We start from the raw sequence: 13,666 nt of genomic DNA on the forward strand, positions 1-13,666 counted from the left end.
TCTGGAAACATTTAGAGATTTTTGTTGTCGTGAGCCGGTTCTGTGCGGAATGGAATGACGGAGATTACTCCGGAGACGGTTAACTAATTAAAAACAATTATTTCGACTATTTTAGCTATAATTTATGTAAACGGTCGCGACACGAGGACTTCTCAGGGAGGTCACTCATCCTAGCTCTGCCATCTCGCCAGAACGCTTAACTTCATGGTTCTGATTGGGCGAGAGCAGTGCCGCGTATTGTCCATTGCCGCTCGCGCCACACGTACTCGAGGGATATAGGAATAAACATCCCACTCAATGTCGGTTGCGATCATACCAGTACTAATGCACTGGATCCAGTCAGAACTCCAAAGTTAAGCGTCCTTGGGCGAGAGCAGTACTAGGATGGGTGACCACCTAGGAAGTCCTCGTGTTGGAACCCTTTTCGTGTTTTTCTATTTTTGATTACTTGTTGACAGACGATTTTCGGCTCAAATCATCTGAATCACGATCGGGACCAGATAAGACATGTGAAATCAACGTAGCTCGGGCTCTGCCAGATTTGGACAAAATTGTAGCTTAATTAGATTGTAAACGGGCAAACGAACGAGACTCATTACTCCGCAATGAGTTGGCAAGATTTTAGCCGAATTTCTTCTCTAAGACCCTCTAATATGCGATTTTTCGCTTCTGTTAAGCTTCCGTTTCCTCGAGTAATCCGCTTAGGAAGTCCGAAATTCGATTCCGGTTCCATTTTATCTTATCCCAGGCATAATAATAACTTTAAATTCGCTATTTTTTTTTTCTATTTTCTGGGAACATTTAGCGATTTTTGTTGTCGTGAGCCGGTTCTGTGCGAAAGGGTATGATGCAGATTACTCCGGAGACGGTTAACTCATTAAAAACAATTAGTTCGATTGTTTTATCCATAATTTACGTAAACGGTCGCGACACGAGGACTTCCCAGGGAGGTCACCCATCCTAGCTCTACCATCGCGCCAGAACGCTTAACTTCATGGTTCTGATTGGGCGAGAGCAGTGCTATAATGATCTAGGGCCATTAGGCTGAACCAACAAAGGCCTCGGCCCATACCCACGCACCACTACTTGTCATGGGTCGTTAGGATGGTCCAGCATGGGCCGATGCCTTTGTTGGTTCAGCCTAATGGCCCATGATCGTTACAAAAAAAACGCTTTTTTTTGTAACGATCATGGGCCATTAGGCTGAACCAACAAAGGCCTCGGCCCATACCCACGCACCACTACAGGTCATGGGTCGTTAGGATGGTCCAGCATGGGCACCTTCACTCTTAGAATATCTCACCCCTGGTAAGTGGTTTCCTTCGCCTTCCCCAACACTTGAACCCAGGACCTCCAGTCTTACGTACCTAGATTCCTAAGTGTTGGTACCAGTTGAGAATTTAGTCTTTTTATATTATTTTAGCCCTTATGAACCACGGACTCAACCCCCGTGAACCATTTTTCAATTTTCCCAAGTTTTAAAAACCCTAATGACCTAAAATCTTCGACCCCGAGCCATCTCTTGATTTTCACGAGTTACCCCCGAACCATGTTGATCCAAAACTTGACCAACATCCTAAAGTACGCTACTGGACCCAAAGATCCCACGGAAAACACCCCAAACCAAAAAACAAGCTCCATACTCCTCTACCATAAGATGGCCGAGAAATCCTTGTTGGACAAGGACTCTTGATCAAGCTTCCCTGCATCTACCAACGAACCCAGCCACTGAACCAACCTGTTGTGCACCCCCTAAGGACCCTAAGGACTCGACCTGACCCAGCCCAAGCCCTCTAGACCATGCCCACCAGCCTGCAACAAGCCCAGAACCCTGCACGCAATTCCCCTTGATTCTCCGGTGGGAGTCATAGCTTGCTAGGACTCCCTCCCAGCCCTTGAGCGCGAGTCCTAGCATGGCTAGGACTCTATCCCTAACTCACCCACGATCTTGGCTAACCCCTGGAACCAGCCAAGCAAGCCCTAGCCCCTGCAACAATAAAACCGAACCCCTTTGCTCCATGACAGCAAGTTGCTGCACAGCTTGTGTTCTATTGCATGTGTGGTGTTAAGGTGATTATCTAGGACTCTAAATCCCGCGTAAAATCATGCCTAAACATAACCTATATCATGGCAGCCCGTATATACATGTAAACGACAAAAGTTTGAATCCAAATCATGCTTGGAATTTCATGGATTGCATAAAAACGAAAATAATTCAAAGTGTCACTTGTTTCCCAAAATTTTCATGCATAAAAATATAATATGATGTAATGATAGTTTGAAGGGAAGAATAGGTGTGCCTATGCGTAATTTACGCACGAAAAACCGTTGACGATGACGAAGAATGGAGCAAGAACCTTGGCTAAGACTTTCCCTTGGCAATGCTCGAAAGTTTGCCTCAATTTTTAAGCATGTGTGTGCCGTGTAATCTAGGTATTTTGAGAAGAGTGGCAGTGTGCTTTTGAAAGAATCGTAGGGTTATGGGAAAGGTTTACATATTATACACTTAATTAAACACTAACAAGGCTTTAGACCTAATAAGCCCCTAATTAAGCCAATTAGTCTTTAATTAGAATTAATTAAAATATTAGTAATGTTTTGGTAAAAATAGTTTGGGAATTAAATAACCAGATTGCCAAAAAAATCGTATTTTTTTATTGAAAAACCCACACGGATAAAATTTACGTTCCGGCATATAAAATCAACATGCAAGTATCGAAATTTAAGGGACCAAAATGCAATATGTCGAAAGATTTGGGACCTAAGGGCAATTTACGAACGTTTAAGGGCTGAATAAGAATTTTCGAAATAATATAAGGATTTATTTGTTGTCCATCGCCGCCCACGCCACACGCACTTGAGGGATATAAGCATAAACATCCCACTCAATGTCGGATGCGATCATATCAGCACTAATGTACCGGATATCATCAAAACTCCGAAGTTAAGCGTGCTTGGGCCAGAGAAATACTAGGATGGGTGACCCCCTGGAAAATCCTCGTGTTGCACCCCCTTTTTCGTATTTTTCTATTTTTGATTACTTGTTGACAGACGATTTTCGGCTCAAATCATCTGAATTTCGATCGTGACCAGATAAGACATGTGAAATCAACGTAGCTCGGGCACTGCCGGATTTGGACAAAATTGTAGCCTATTTTGTTTGTAAACGGGCAAACGAACGAGACTCATTTCTCCGCATTGAGCTGGCGAGATTTTAGCCGAATTCCTTCTTTAAGACCCTCTAATTTGCGATTTTCCGCTTCTGTTAAGCTTTCGTTTCCTCGAGAAATCCGCTTAGGAAATCCGAAATTCGATTCCATTCCATTTTATCGTATCCCAAGCATAATAATAGCTTTACATTCGCTATTTTCTTCTTCTTATTTTTTTTTCTATTTTCTGGGAACATTTAGCGATTTTTGTTGTCGTGAGCCGGTTCTGTGCGGAAGAGTATGACGCAGATTACTCCGGAGACGGTTAAATCATTAAAAATAATTATTTCGACTGTTTTTTCCAATATTTACATAAACGGTCGCGACACAAGGACCTCTCAGGGAGGTCACCCATCCTAGCTCTGCCATCGCGCCAGAACCCTTAACTTCATGGTTCTGATTGGGCGAGAGCAGTGCCGCTTGTTGTCCATCAACGCCCGCTCCACACGTACTCGAGGTATATAATAATAAACATCCCAATTAATGTCGGGTGCGATCATACAAGCACTAATGCACCGGATCCCATCAGAACTCCGGAGTTAAGCGTGCTTGGGCGAGAGCAGTACTAGGATGGGTGACCCGACTCCCTGGGAAGTCCTTGTGTTGCACCCCTTTTCTTGTTTTTCTATTTTTGATTGCTTGTTGACAGACGATTTTCGGCTCAAATCATCTGAATCTCGGTCGACACCAGATAAGACATGTGAAATCAACGTAGCTCGGGCTCTGACGGATTTGAACAAAATTGTAGGCTAATTTGATTGTAAACGGGCAAACGAACGAGACTCATTACTCCGCAATGAGCAAGCGAGATTTTAGCCGAATTCTTTCTTTAAAACCCTCTAATTTGCGATTTTTCGCTTCTGTTAAGCTTCCGTTTTCTCGAGAAATCCGTTTAAGAAGTCCGAAATTCGATTCCGGTTCCATTTTATCATATCCCAGGCATAATAATAGCTTACATTCGCTATTTTCTTCTTCTTATTTTTTTTTCAATTTTCTGGGAACATTTATCGATTTTTGTTGTCGTGAGCCGGTTTTGTGCAGAAGGGTATGACGCAGATGACTCCGGAGATGGTTAACTCATTAAAAACAATTATTTCAACAGTTTTAGCGATAATTTATGTAAACGATCACGACACGAGGACTTTCAAGGGAGGTCACCCATCCTAGCTCTGGCATCGCGCCATAACGTTTAACTTCATGGTTCTAATTAGGCGAGAGCAGTGCCGCGTGTTGTCCATCGCCGCCCGCGCCACACGTACTCGAGGGATATAAGAATAAACATCCCACTCAATGTCGGGTGCGATCATACCAGCAATAATGCACCGGATCCCATCAGAACTCCGAAGTTAAGCGAGCTTGGGCGACAGCACTACTAGGATGGGTGACCCCCGGGGAAGTCCTCGTGTTGCACCCCTTTTCTTGTTTTTCTATTTTTGATTACTAGTTGACAGACGATTTTCGGCTCAAATCATCTGAATCTGGATCAGGACCAGATAAGACATGTGAAACCAACGTAGCTCGGGCACTGCCGGATTGGGACAAAATTGTAGGCTAATTCGATTGTAAACGGGCAAACGAACGAGTCTCATTACTCCGCAATGAGCTGGAGAGATTTTAGCCGAATTCCTTCTCTGAGACCCTCTAATTTGCGATTTTCCGCTTCGGTTAAGCTTCCGTTTCCTCGAGAAATCTTTTTAGGAATTCCGAAATTCGATTCCGGTTCCATTTTATCGTATCCCAGGCATAATAATAGCTTTCATTCGCTACTTTTTTCTTCTTAATTTTTTTCTATTTTCTTGGAACATTTAGCGATTTTTGTTGTCGTGAGCCGGTTTTGTGGAAGGGTATGACGCAGATTACTCCGGAGATGGTTAACTCATTAAAAACAATTATTTCAACAGTTTTAGCGATAATTTATGTAAACGGTCACGACACGAGAACTTTCCAGGGAGGTCACCCATCCTAGCTCTGCCATCGCGCCAGAACGCTTAACTTCATGGTTCTGATTGGGCGAGAGCAGTGCCGCCTGTTGTCCATCGCCCCTCGATGGGTGACCCCCTGGGAAGTCCTCGTGTTGCACCCATTTTCTTTTTTTTCTATTTTTGATTACTTGTTGAAAGACGATTTTGGGCTCAAATCATCTGAACCACGATCGGGACCAGATAAGACATGTGAAATCAACGTAGCTCGGTCACTGCCGCATTTAGACATAATTGTAGCCTAATTTGATTGTAAACGGGCAAACGAACGAGACTCATTACTCCGCAATGAACTGGAGAGATTTTTGCCGAATTCCTTCCCTAAGACCCTCTAATTTGCGAATTTCCGCTTCTTTTAAGCTTCCGTTTCCTCGAGAAATCCGTTTAGAAAGTCCGAAATTCGATTCTGGTTTCATTTTATCGTATCCCAAGCATAATAATAGCTTTACATTCGCTATTTTCTTCTTCTTATTTTTTTTCTATTTTCTGTGAACATATAGCGATTTTTGTTGTCGTGAGCCGGTTTCTCTGCGGAAGGGTATGACGCAGATTACTCCGGAGACGGTTGACTAATTAAAAACAATTATTTCGACTATTTTAGCTATAATTTACGTAAATGGTCGCGACACGAGGGTTTCCCAGGGAGGTCACCCATCCTAGCTCTGCCATCGCGCCAGAACGCTTAACTTCATGGTTCTGATTGGGCGAGAGCAGTGCCGCGTGTTGTCCATCGCCGCCCGCTCCACACGTACTCGAGGGATATAAGAATAAACATCCCACACAATTTCGGGTGCGATCATACCAGCACTAATGCACCGGATCCCATCAGAACTCCGAACTTAAGCGTGCTAGGATGGGTGACCGCCTTGGAAGTCCTCGTGTTGCACCCTTTTTCGTGTTTTACTATTTTTTATTACTTGTTGACAGATGATTTTCGGCTCAAATAATCTGAATCACGATCGGGACCAGATAAGACATGTGAAATCAACGTAGCTCGGGCACTGCCGGATTTGGACAAAATTGAAGCCTAATTTGATTGTAAACGGGAAAACGAACGAGACTCATTACTCCGCAAGGAGCTGGCGAGATTTTAGCCGAAATCCTTCTCTAAGACCCTCTAATTTGCGATTTTTCGCTTCTGTTAAGCTTCTATTTCCTCGAGAAATCCGCTTAGCAAGTTCTAAATTCGATTTCTGTTCCATTTTATCGTTTTCCAGGCATAATAATAGCTTTACATTTGCTATTTTTTTCTTCTCAATTTTTTTTTCAATTTTCTGGGAACATTTAGCGATTTTTGTTGTCTTGAGAAGTTTCTGTGCGGAAGGGTATGACGCATATTACTCCGGAGACCTTTGACTCATTAAAAACAATTATTTTGACAGTTTTATCTATAATTTACGTAAACGGTCGCGACACGAGAACTTCCCAGGGAGGTCACCCATCCTAGCTCTGCCATCGCGCCAGAAGGCTTAACTTCATGGTTCTGATTGGGCGAGAGCAGTGCCGCGTGTTATACATCGCCGCCTGCTCCACACGTACTCGAGGGATATAAGAATAAACATCCACTCAATGTCGGGTGCGATCATACCAGCACTAATGCACCGTATCCGATCAAAACTCCGAAGTTAAGCGTGCTTGGGCGAGAGCAGTACTAGGATGGGTGACCCCCTTGGAAGTCCTCGTGTTGCACCCTTTTTCGTGTTTTTCTATTTTTGATTACTTGTTGACAGATGATTTTCGGCTCAAATCATCTGAATCACGATCGGGACCAGATAAGACATGTGAAATCAACGTAGCTCGGGCACTGCCGGATTTGGACAAAATTGAAGCCTAATTTGATTGTAAACGGGAAAACGAACGAGACTCATTACTCGGCAATGAGCTGGCTAGATTTTAGCCGAATTTCTTCTTTAAGACCCTCTAATTTGCGTTTTTCCGCTTCTATTAACCTTTCGTTTCCTTGAGAAATCCGCTTAGAAAGTCCGAAATTCGATTACGGTTCCATTTTAGTGTATCCCAGTTATAATAATAGCTTTACATTCGCTATTTTCTTCTTCTTATTTTTTTCTATTTTCTTAGAACATTTAACGATTTTTGTTGTCGTGAGCCGGTTCTGTGCGGAAGGGTATGATGCAGATTACTCCAGAGACGGTTAACTCATTAAAAACAATTATTTCGACTGTTTTAGTTATAATTTACGTAAACGGTCGCGACACGAGGACTTCCCAGGGAGGTCACCCATTCTAGCTCTGCCATCGCGCCAGAACGCTTAACTTCATTGGTTCTGATTGGGCGAGAGCAGTGCCGCTTGTTTTCCATCGCCGCCCTCTCCACACGTACTCGAGGTATATAATAATAAACATCCCAATCAATGTCGGGAGCGATCATACCAGCATTAATGCACCGGATCCCCTCAGAACTCCGAAGTTAAGCGTGCTTGGCCGAGAGCTGTACTAGGCTGGGCGACCCCCTGGGATTTCCTCGTGTTGCACCCCTTTTCGTGTTTTTCTATTTTTGATTACTTGTTGACAGACGATTTTTGGCTCAAATCATCTGAATCTCGATCAGAACCAGATAAGACAAGTGAAATCAACGTATCTTGGGCACTGCCGGATTTGGACAAAATTGTAGCCGAATTTGATTGTAAACGGACAAATGAACGAGACTCATTATTTCGCAATGAGCTTGCGAGATTTTAGCCGAATTCCTTCTCTCAGACCCTCTAATTTGCAATTTTCGGCTTCTGTTAAGCTTCCGCTTCCTCGAGAAATCCGCTTAGGAAGTCCGAACTTCGATTCCGGTTCCATTTTATCGTATCCCAGGCATAATAATAGCTTTACATTCGCAATTTTCTTCTTATAATTTTTTTTCAATTTTCTGGAAACATTTAGCGATTTTTGTTGTCGTGAGCCGGTTTTGTGCGGAAGGGTATGACGCAGATTACTCCGGAGATGGTTAACTCATTAAAAACAATTATTTCAACAGTTTTAGCGATAATTTATGTAAACGGTCACGACACGAGGAATTTCCAGGGAGGTCACCCATCCTAGTTCTGGCATCGCGCCAGAACGCTTAACTTCATGGTTCTGATTAGGCGAGAGCAGCTCCGCGTGTTGTCCATCGCCGCCCGCGCCACACGTTCTCGAGGGAAATAAGAATAAACATCCCACTCAATGTCGGGTGCAATCATACCAGCACTAATGCACCGGATCCCATCAAAACTCCGAAGTTAAGCGTGCTTGGGCGACAGCTGTTCTAGGATGGGTGACCCCCGGGGAAGTCCTCGTGTTGCACCCCTTTTCTTGTTTTTCTATTTTTGATTACTTGTTGACAGACGATTTTCGGCTCAAAACATCTAAATCTTGATCGGCACCAGATAAGACATGTGAAATCAACGTAGCTCGGGCTCTGCCGGATTTGGACAAAATTGTAGCCTAATTTGATTGTAAACGGGCAAACGAACGAGACTCATTACTCTGCAATGAGCTTGCGAGATTTTAGCCGAATTTCTTCTCTAAGACCCTCTAATTTGCGATTTTCCGCTTCTGTTAAGCTTCCGTTTCCTCGAGAAATCCGCTTCGGAAGTCCGAAATTCGATTCCGGTTCCATTTTATCGTATCCCAAGCATAATACTAGCCTTACATTCGCTATTTTCTTCTTCTTTTTTTTTTCTATTTTCTGGGAACATTTAGCGATTTTTGTTATCGTGAGCCAGTTCTGTGCGGAAAGGTATGACGCAGATTATTCTGGAGACGGTTAACTCATTAAAAACAATTATTTCGACTATTTTATCCATAATTTACGTAAACGGTCGCGACACGAGGACTTCTCAGGGAGGTCACCCATCCTAGCTCTGCCATCGCGCCATAACGATTAACTTCATGGTTCTGATTGGGCGAGAGCAGTGCCGCTTGTTTTCCATCGCCGCCCTCTCCACACGTACTCGAGGTATATAATAATAAACATCCCAATCAATGTCGGGTGCGATCATACCAGTACTAATGCACCGGATCCCATCAGAACTCCGGAGTTAAGCGTGCTTGGGCGAGAGCAGTACTAGGATGGGTGACCCAACTCCCTGGGAAGTCCTTGTGTTGCACCCCTTTTCTTGTTTTTCTATTTTTGATTACTTGTTGACAGACGATTTTCGGCTCAAATCATCTGAATCTCGATCGACACCAGATTAGACATGTGAAATCAACGTAGCTCGGGCTCTGCCGGATTTGAACAAAATTGTAGGCTAATTTGATTGTAAACGGGCAAACGAACGAGACTCATTTCTTCGCAATGAGCAAGCGAGATTTTAGCTGAATTCCTTCTTTAAGACCCTCTAATTTGCAATTTTCCGCTTCTATTAAGCTTCCAATTCCTCGAGAAATCCGTTTAGGAAGTCCGAAATTCGATTCCGGTTCCATTTTATCATATCCCAGGCATAATAATAGCTTACATTCGCTATTTTCTTCTTCTTATTTTTTTTTCAATTTTCTGGGAACATTTATCGATTTTTGTTGTCGTGAGCCGGTTTTGTGCGGAAGGGTATGTCGCAGATTACTCCGGAGATGGTTAACTCATTAAAAACAATTATTTCAACAGTTTTAGCGATAATTTATGTAAACGGTCACGACACGAGGAATTTCCAGGGAGGTCACCCATCCTAGTTCTGGCATCGCGCCAGAACGCTTCACTTCATGGTTCTGATTAGGCGAGAGCAGCTCCGCGTGTTGTCCATCGCCGCCCGCGCCACACGTTCTCGAGGGAAATAAGAATAAACATCCCACTCAATGTCGGGTGCGATCATACCAGCACTAATGCACCGGATCCCATCAGAACTCCGAAGTTAAGCGAGCTTGGGCGACAGCAGTACTAGGATGGGTGACCCCCGGGGAAGTCCTCGTGTTGCATCCCTTTACTTGTTTTTCTATTTTTGATTACTTGTTGACAGACGATTTTCGGCTCAAATCATCTGAATCTTGATCGGCACCAGATAAGACATGTGAAATCAACGTAGCTCGGGCTCTGCCGGATTTGGACAAAATTGTAGCCTAATTTGATTGTAAACGGGCAAACGAACGAGACTCATTACTCTGCAATGAGCTGGCGAGATTTTAGCCGAATTTCTTCTCTAAGACCCTCTAATTTGCGATTTTCCGCTTCTGTTAAGCTTCCGTTTCCTCGAGAAATCCGCTTCGGAAGTCCGAAATTCGATTCCGGTTCCATTTTATCGTATCCCAAGCATAATACTAGCCTTACATTCGCTATTTTCTTCTTCTTTTTTTTTTCTATTTTCTGGGAACATTTAGCGATTTTTGTTATCGTGAGCCAGTTCTGTGCGGAAAGGTATGACGCAGATTATTCTGGAGACGGTTAACTCATTAAAAACAATTATTTCGACTATTTTATCCATAATTTACGTAAACGGTCGCGACACGAGGACTTCTCAGGGAGGTCACCCATCCTAGCTCTGCCATCGCGCCATAACGATTAACTTCATGGTTCTGATTGGGCGAGAGCAGTGCCGCTTGTTTTCCATCGCCGCCCTCTCCAAACGTACTCGAGGTATATAATAATAAACATCCCAATCAATGTCGGGTGCGATCATACCAGCACTAATGCACCGGATCCCATCAGAACTCCGGAGTTAAGCGTGCTTGGGCGAGAGCAGTACTAGGATGGGTGACCCAACTCCCTGGGAAGTCCTTGTGTTGCACCCCTTTTCTTGTTTTTCTATTTTTGATTACTTGTTGACAGACGATTTTCGGCTCAAATCATTTGAATCTCGATCGACACCAGATTAGACATGTGAAATCAACGTAGCTCGGGCTCTGCCGGATTTGAACAAAATTGTAGGCTAATTTGATTGTAAACGGGCAAACGAACGAGACTCATTTCTTCGCAATGAGCAAGCGAGATTTTAGCTGAATTCCTTCTTTAAGACCCTCTAATTTGCAATTTTCCGCTTCTATTAAGCTTCCAATTCCTCGAGAAATCCGTTTAGGATGTCCGAAATTCGATTCCGGTTCCATTTTATCATATCCCAGGCATAATAATAGCTTACATTCGCTATTTTCTTCTTCTTATTTTTTTTTCAATTTTCTGGGAACATTTATCGATTTTTGTTGTCGTGAGCCGGTTTTGTGCGGAAGGGTATGTCGCAGATTACTCCGGAGATGGTTAACTCATTAAAAACAATTATTTCAACAGTTTTAGCGATAATTTATGTAAACGATCACGACACGAGGACTTTCCAGGGAGGTCACCCATCCTAGCTCTGGCATCGCGCCAGAACGTTTCACTTCATGGTTCTGATTAGGCGAGAGCAGTGCTGCGTGTTGTCCATCGCCGCCCGCGCCACACGTACTCGAGGGATATAAGAATAAATATCCCACTCAATGTCGGGTGCGATCATACCAGCACTAATGCACCGGATCCCATCAGAACTCCGAAGTTAAGCGAGCTTGGGCGACAGCAGTACTAGGATGGGTGACCCCCGGGGAAGTCCTCGTGTTGCATCCCTTTACTTGTTTTTCTATTTTTGATTACTTGTTGACAGACGATTTTCGGCTCAAATCATCTGAATCTTTATCAGGACCAGAAAAGACATGTGAAATCAACGTAGCTCGGGCACTGCCGGATTGGGACAAAATTGTAGGATAATTCGATTGTAAACGGGCAAACGAACGAGTCTCATTACTCCGCAATGAGCAGGAGAGATTTTAGCCGAATTCCTTCTCTAAGACCCTCTAATTTGCGATTTTCCGCTTCGGTTAAGCTTCCGCCTCGAGAAATCTTTTTAGGAATTCCGAAATTTGATTCCAGTTCCATTTTATCGTATCCCAGGCATAATAATAGCTTTCATTCGCTACTTTTTTCTTCTTAATTTTTTTCAATTTTCTGGGAACATTTAGCGATTTTTGTTGTCGTGAGCCGGTTTTGTGCGGAAGGGTATGACGAAGATTACTCCGGAGATGGTTAACTCATTAAAAACAATTATTTCAACAGTTTTAGCGATAATTTATGTAAACGGTCACGACACGAGGACTTTCGAGGGAGGTCACCCATCCTAGCTCTGCCATCGCGCCAGAACGCTTAACTTCATGGTTCTGATTGGGCGAGAGCAGTGCCGCCTGTTGTCCATCGCCCCTCGATGGGTGACCCCCTGGGAAGTCCTCGTGTTGCACCAATTTTCTTTTTTTTTCTATTTTTGATTACTTGTTGAAAGACGATTTTGGGCTCAAATCATCTGAACCACGATCGGTACCAGATAAGACATGTGAAATCAACGTAGCTCGGTCACTGCCGCATTTGGACATAATTGTAGCCTAATTTGATTGTAAACGGGCAAACGAACGAGATTCATTACTCCGCAATGAGCTGGAGAGATTTTTGCCGAATTCCTTTTCTAAGACCCTCTAATTTGCGAATTTCCGCTTCTGTTAAGCTTCCGTTTCCTCGAGAAATCCGTTTAGAAAGTCCGAAATTCGATTCTGGTTTCATTTTATCGTATCCCAAGCATAATAATAGCTTTACATACGCTATTTTCTTCTGCTTATTTTTTTTCTATTTTCTGTGAACATATAGCGATTTTTGTTGTCGTGAGCCGGTTTCTCTGCGGAAGGGTATGACGTAGATTACTCCGGAGACGGTTGACTAATAAAAACAATTATTTCGACTATTTTAGCTATAATTTACGTAAATGGTCGCGACACGAGGGTTTACCAGGGAGGTCACCCATCCTAGCTCTGCCATCGCGCCAGAACGCTTAACTTCATGGTTCTGATTGGGCGAGAGCAGTGCCGCGTGTTGTCCATCGCCGCCCGCTCCACACGTACTCGAGGGATATAAGAATAAACATCCCACACAATGTCGGGTGCGATCATACCATCACTAATGCACCGGATCCCATCAGAACTCCGAACTTAAGCGTGCTAGGATGGGTGACCGCCTGGGAAGTCCTCGTGTTGCACCCCTTTTCGTGTTTTTCTATTTTTTATTACTTGTTGACAGATGATTTTCGGCTCAAATAATCTGAATCACGATCGGGACCAGATAAGACATGTGAAATCAACGTAGCTCGGGCACTGCCGGATTTGGACAAAATTGATGCCTAATTTGATTGTAAACGGGAAAACGAACGAGACTCATTACTCCGCAAGGAGCTGGCGAGATTTTAGCCGAATTTCTTCTCTAAGACCCTCTAATTTGCGATTTTCCGCTTCTGTTAAGCTTAAATTTCCTCGAGAAATCCGCTTAGCAAGTTCTAAATTCGATTTCTGTTCCATTTTATCGTATTCCAAGCATAATAATAGCTTTACATTTGCTATTTTTTTCTTCTCAATTTTTTTTTCTATTTTCTGGGAACATTTAGCAATTTTTGTTGTCTTGAGCAGTTTCTGTGCGGAAGGGTATGACGCAAATTACTCCGGAGACGGTTGACTCATTAAAAACAATTATTTCGACTGTTTTAGCTATAATTTACGT

General features: G+C 43.4%; 10 non-coding genes and 1 pseudogene across 10 annotated transcripts; all 11 read left to right on the forward strand.

The window, feature by feature from the left end:
• The first annotated feature begins 302 nt into the window (after window positions 1–302).
• Window positions 303–421, forward strand: LOC142507324 (5S ribosomal RNA). The gene has a single exon (XR_012805584.1). It is a non-coding gene; the product is annotated as a 5S ribosomal RNA (ribosomal RNA).
• Window positions 422–2,893: 2,472 nt separating this feature from the next.
• LOC142511338 (5S ribosomal RNA) lies at window positions 2,894–3,012 on the forward strand (annotated as a pseudogene).
• A 685-nt stretch (window positions 3,013–3,697) lies between these two features.
• Window positions 3,698–3,821, forward strand: LOC142509097 (5S ribosomal RNA). The gene has a single exon (XR_012807285.1). It is a non-coding gene; the product is annotated as a 5S ribosomal RNA (ribosomal RNA).
• Window positions 3,822–4,504: 683 nt separating this feature from the next.
• LOC142508479 (5S ribosomal RNA) lies at window positions 4,505–4,623 on the forward strand. The gene has a single exon (XR_012806690.1). It is a non-coding gene; the product is annotated as a 5S ribosomal RNA (ribosomal RNA).
• A 2,139-nt stretch (window positions 4,624–6,762) lies between these two features.
• Window positions 6,763–6,881, forward strand: LOC142507503 (5S ribosomal RNA). Its single transcript, XR_012805759.1, has one exon. It is a non-coding gene; the product is annotated as a 5S ribosomal RNA (ribosomal RNA).
• Window positions 6,882–7,564: 683 nt separating this feature from the next.
• On the forward strand, window positions 7,565–7,683 carry LOC142509138 (5S ribosomal RNA). Its single transcript, XR_012807325.1, has one exon. It is a non-coding gene; the product is annotated as a 5S ribosomal RNA (ribosomal RNA).
• A 683-nt stretch (window positions 7,684–8,366) lies between these two features.
• Window positions 8,367–8,485, forward strand: LOC142508407 (5S ribosomal RNA). The gene has a single exon (XR_012806621.1). It is a non-coding gene; the product is annotated as a 5S ribosomal RNA (ribosomal RNA).
• A 682-nt stretch (window positions 8,486–9,167) lies between these two features.
• Window positions 9,168–9,291, forward strand: LOC142507368 (5S ribosomal RNA). Its single transcript, XR_012805628.1, has one exon. It is a non-coding gene; the product is annotated as a 5S ribosomal RNA (ribosomal RNA).
• Window positions 9,292–9,974: 683 nt separating this feature from the next.
• Window positions 9,975–10,093, forward strand: LOC142516326 (5S ribosomal RNA). The gene has a single exon (XR_012812127.1). It is a non-coding gene; the product is annotated as a 5S ribosomal RNA (ribosomal RNA).
• A 682-nt stretch (window positions 10,094–10,775) lies between these two features.
• LOC142506490 (5S ribosomal RNA) lies at window positions 10,776–10,899 on the forward strand. The gene has a single exon (XR_012804781.1). It is a non-coding gene; the product is annotated as a 5S ribosomal RNA (ribosomal RNA).
• Window positions 10,900–11,582: 683 nt separating this feature from the next.
• Window positions 11,583–11,701, forward strand: LOC142516327 (5S ribosomal RNA). Its single transcript, XR_012812128.1, has one exon. It is a non-coding gene; the product is annotated as a 5S ribosomal RNA (ribosomal RNA).
• Window positions 11,702–13,666: the final 1,965 nt, after the last annotated feature.

The sequence above is a fragment of the Primulina tabacum genome, chromosome 10, assembly GCF_025594145.1.
Source record: "Primulina tabacum isolate GXHZ01 chromosome 10, ASM2559414v2, whole genome shotgun sequence".
Classification (NCBI taxonomy): domain Eukaryota; kingdom Viridiplantae; phylum Streptophyta; class Magnoliopsida; order Lamiales; family Gesneriaceae; genus Primulina; species Primulina tabacum.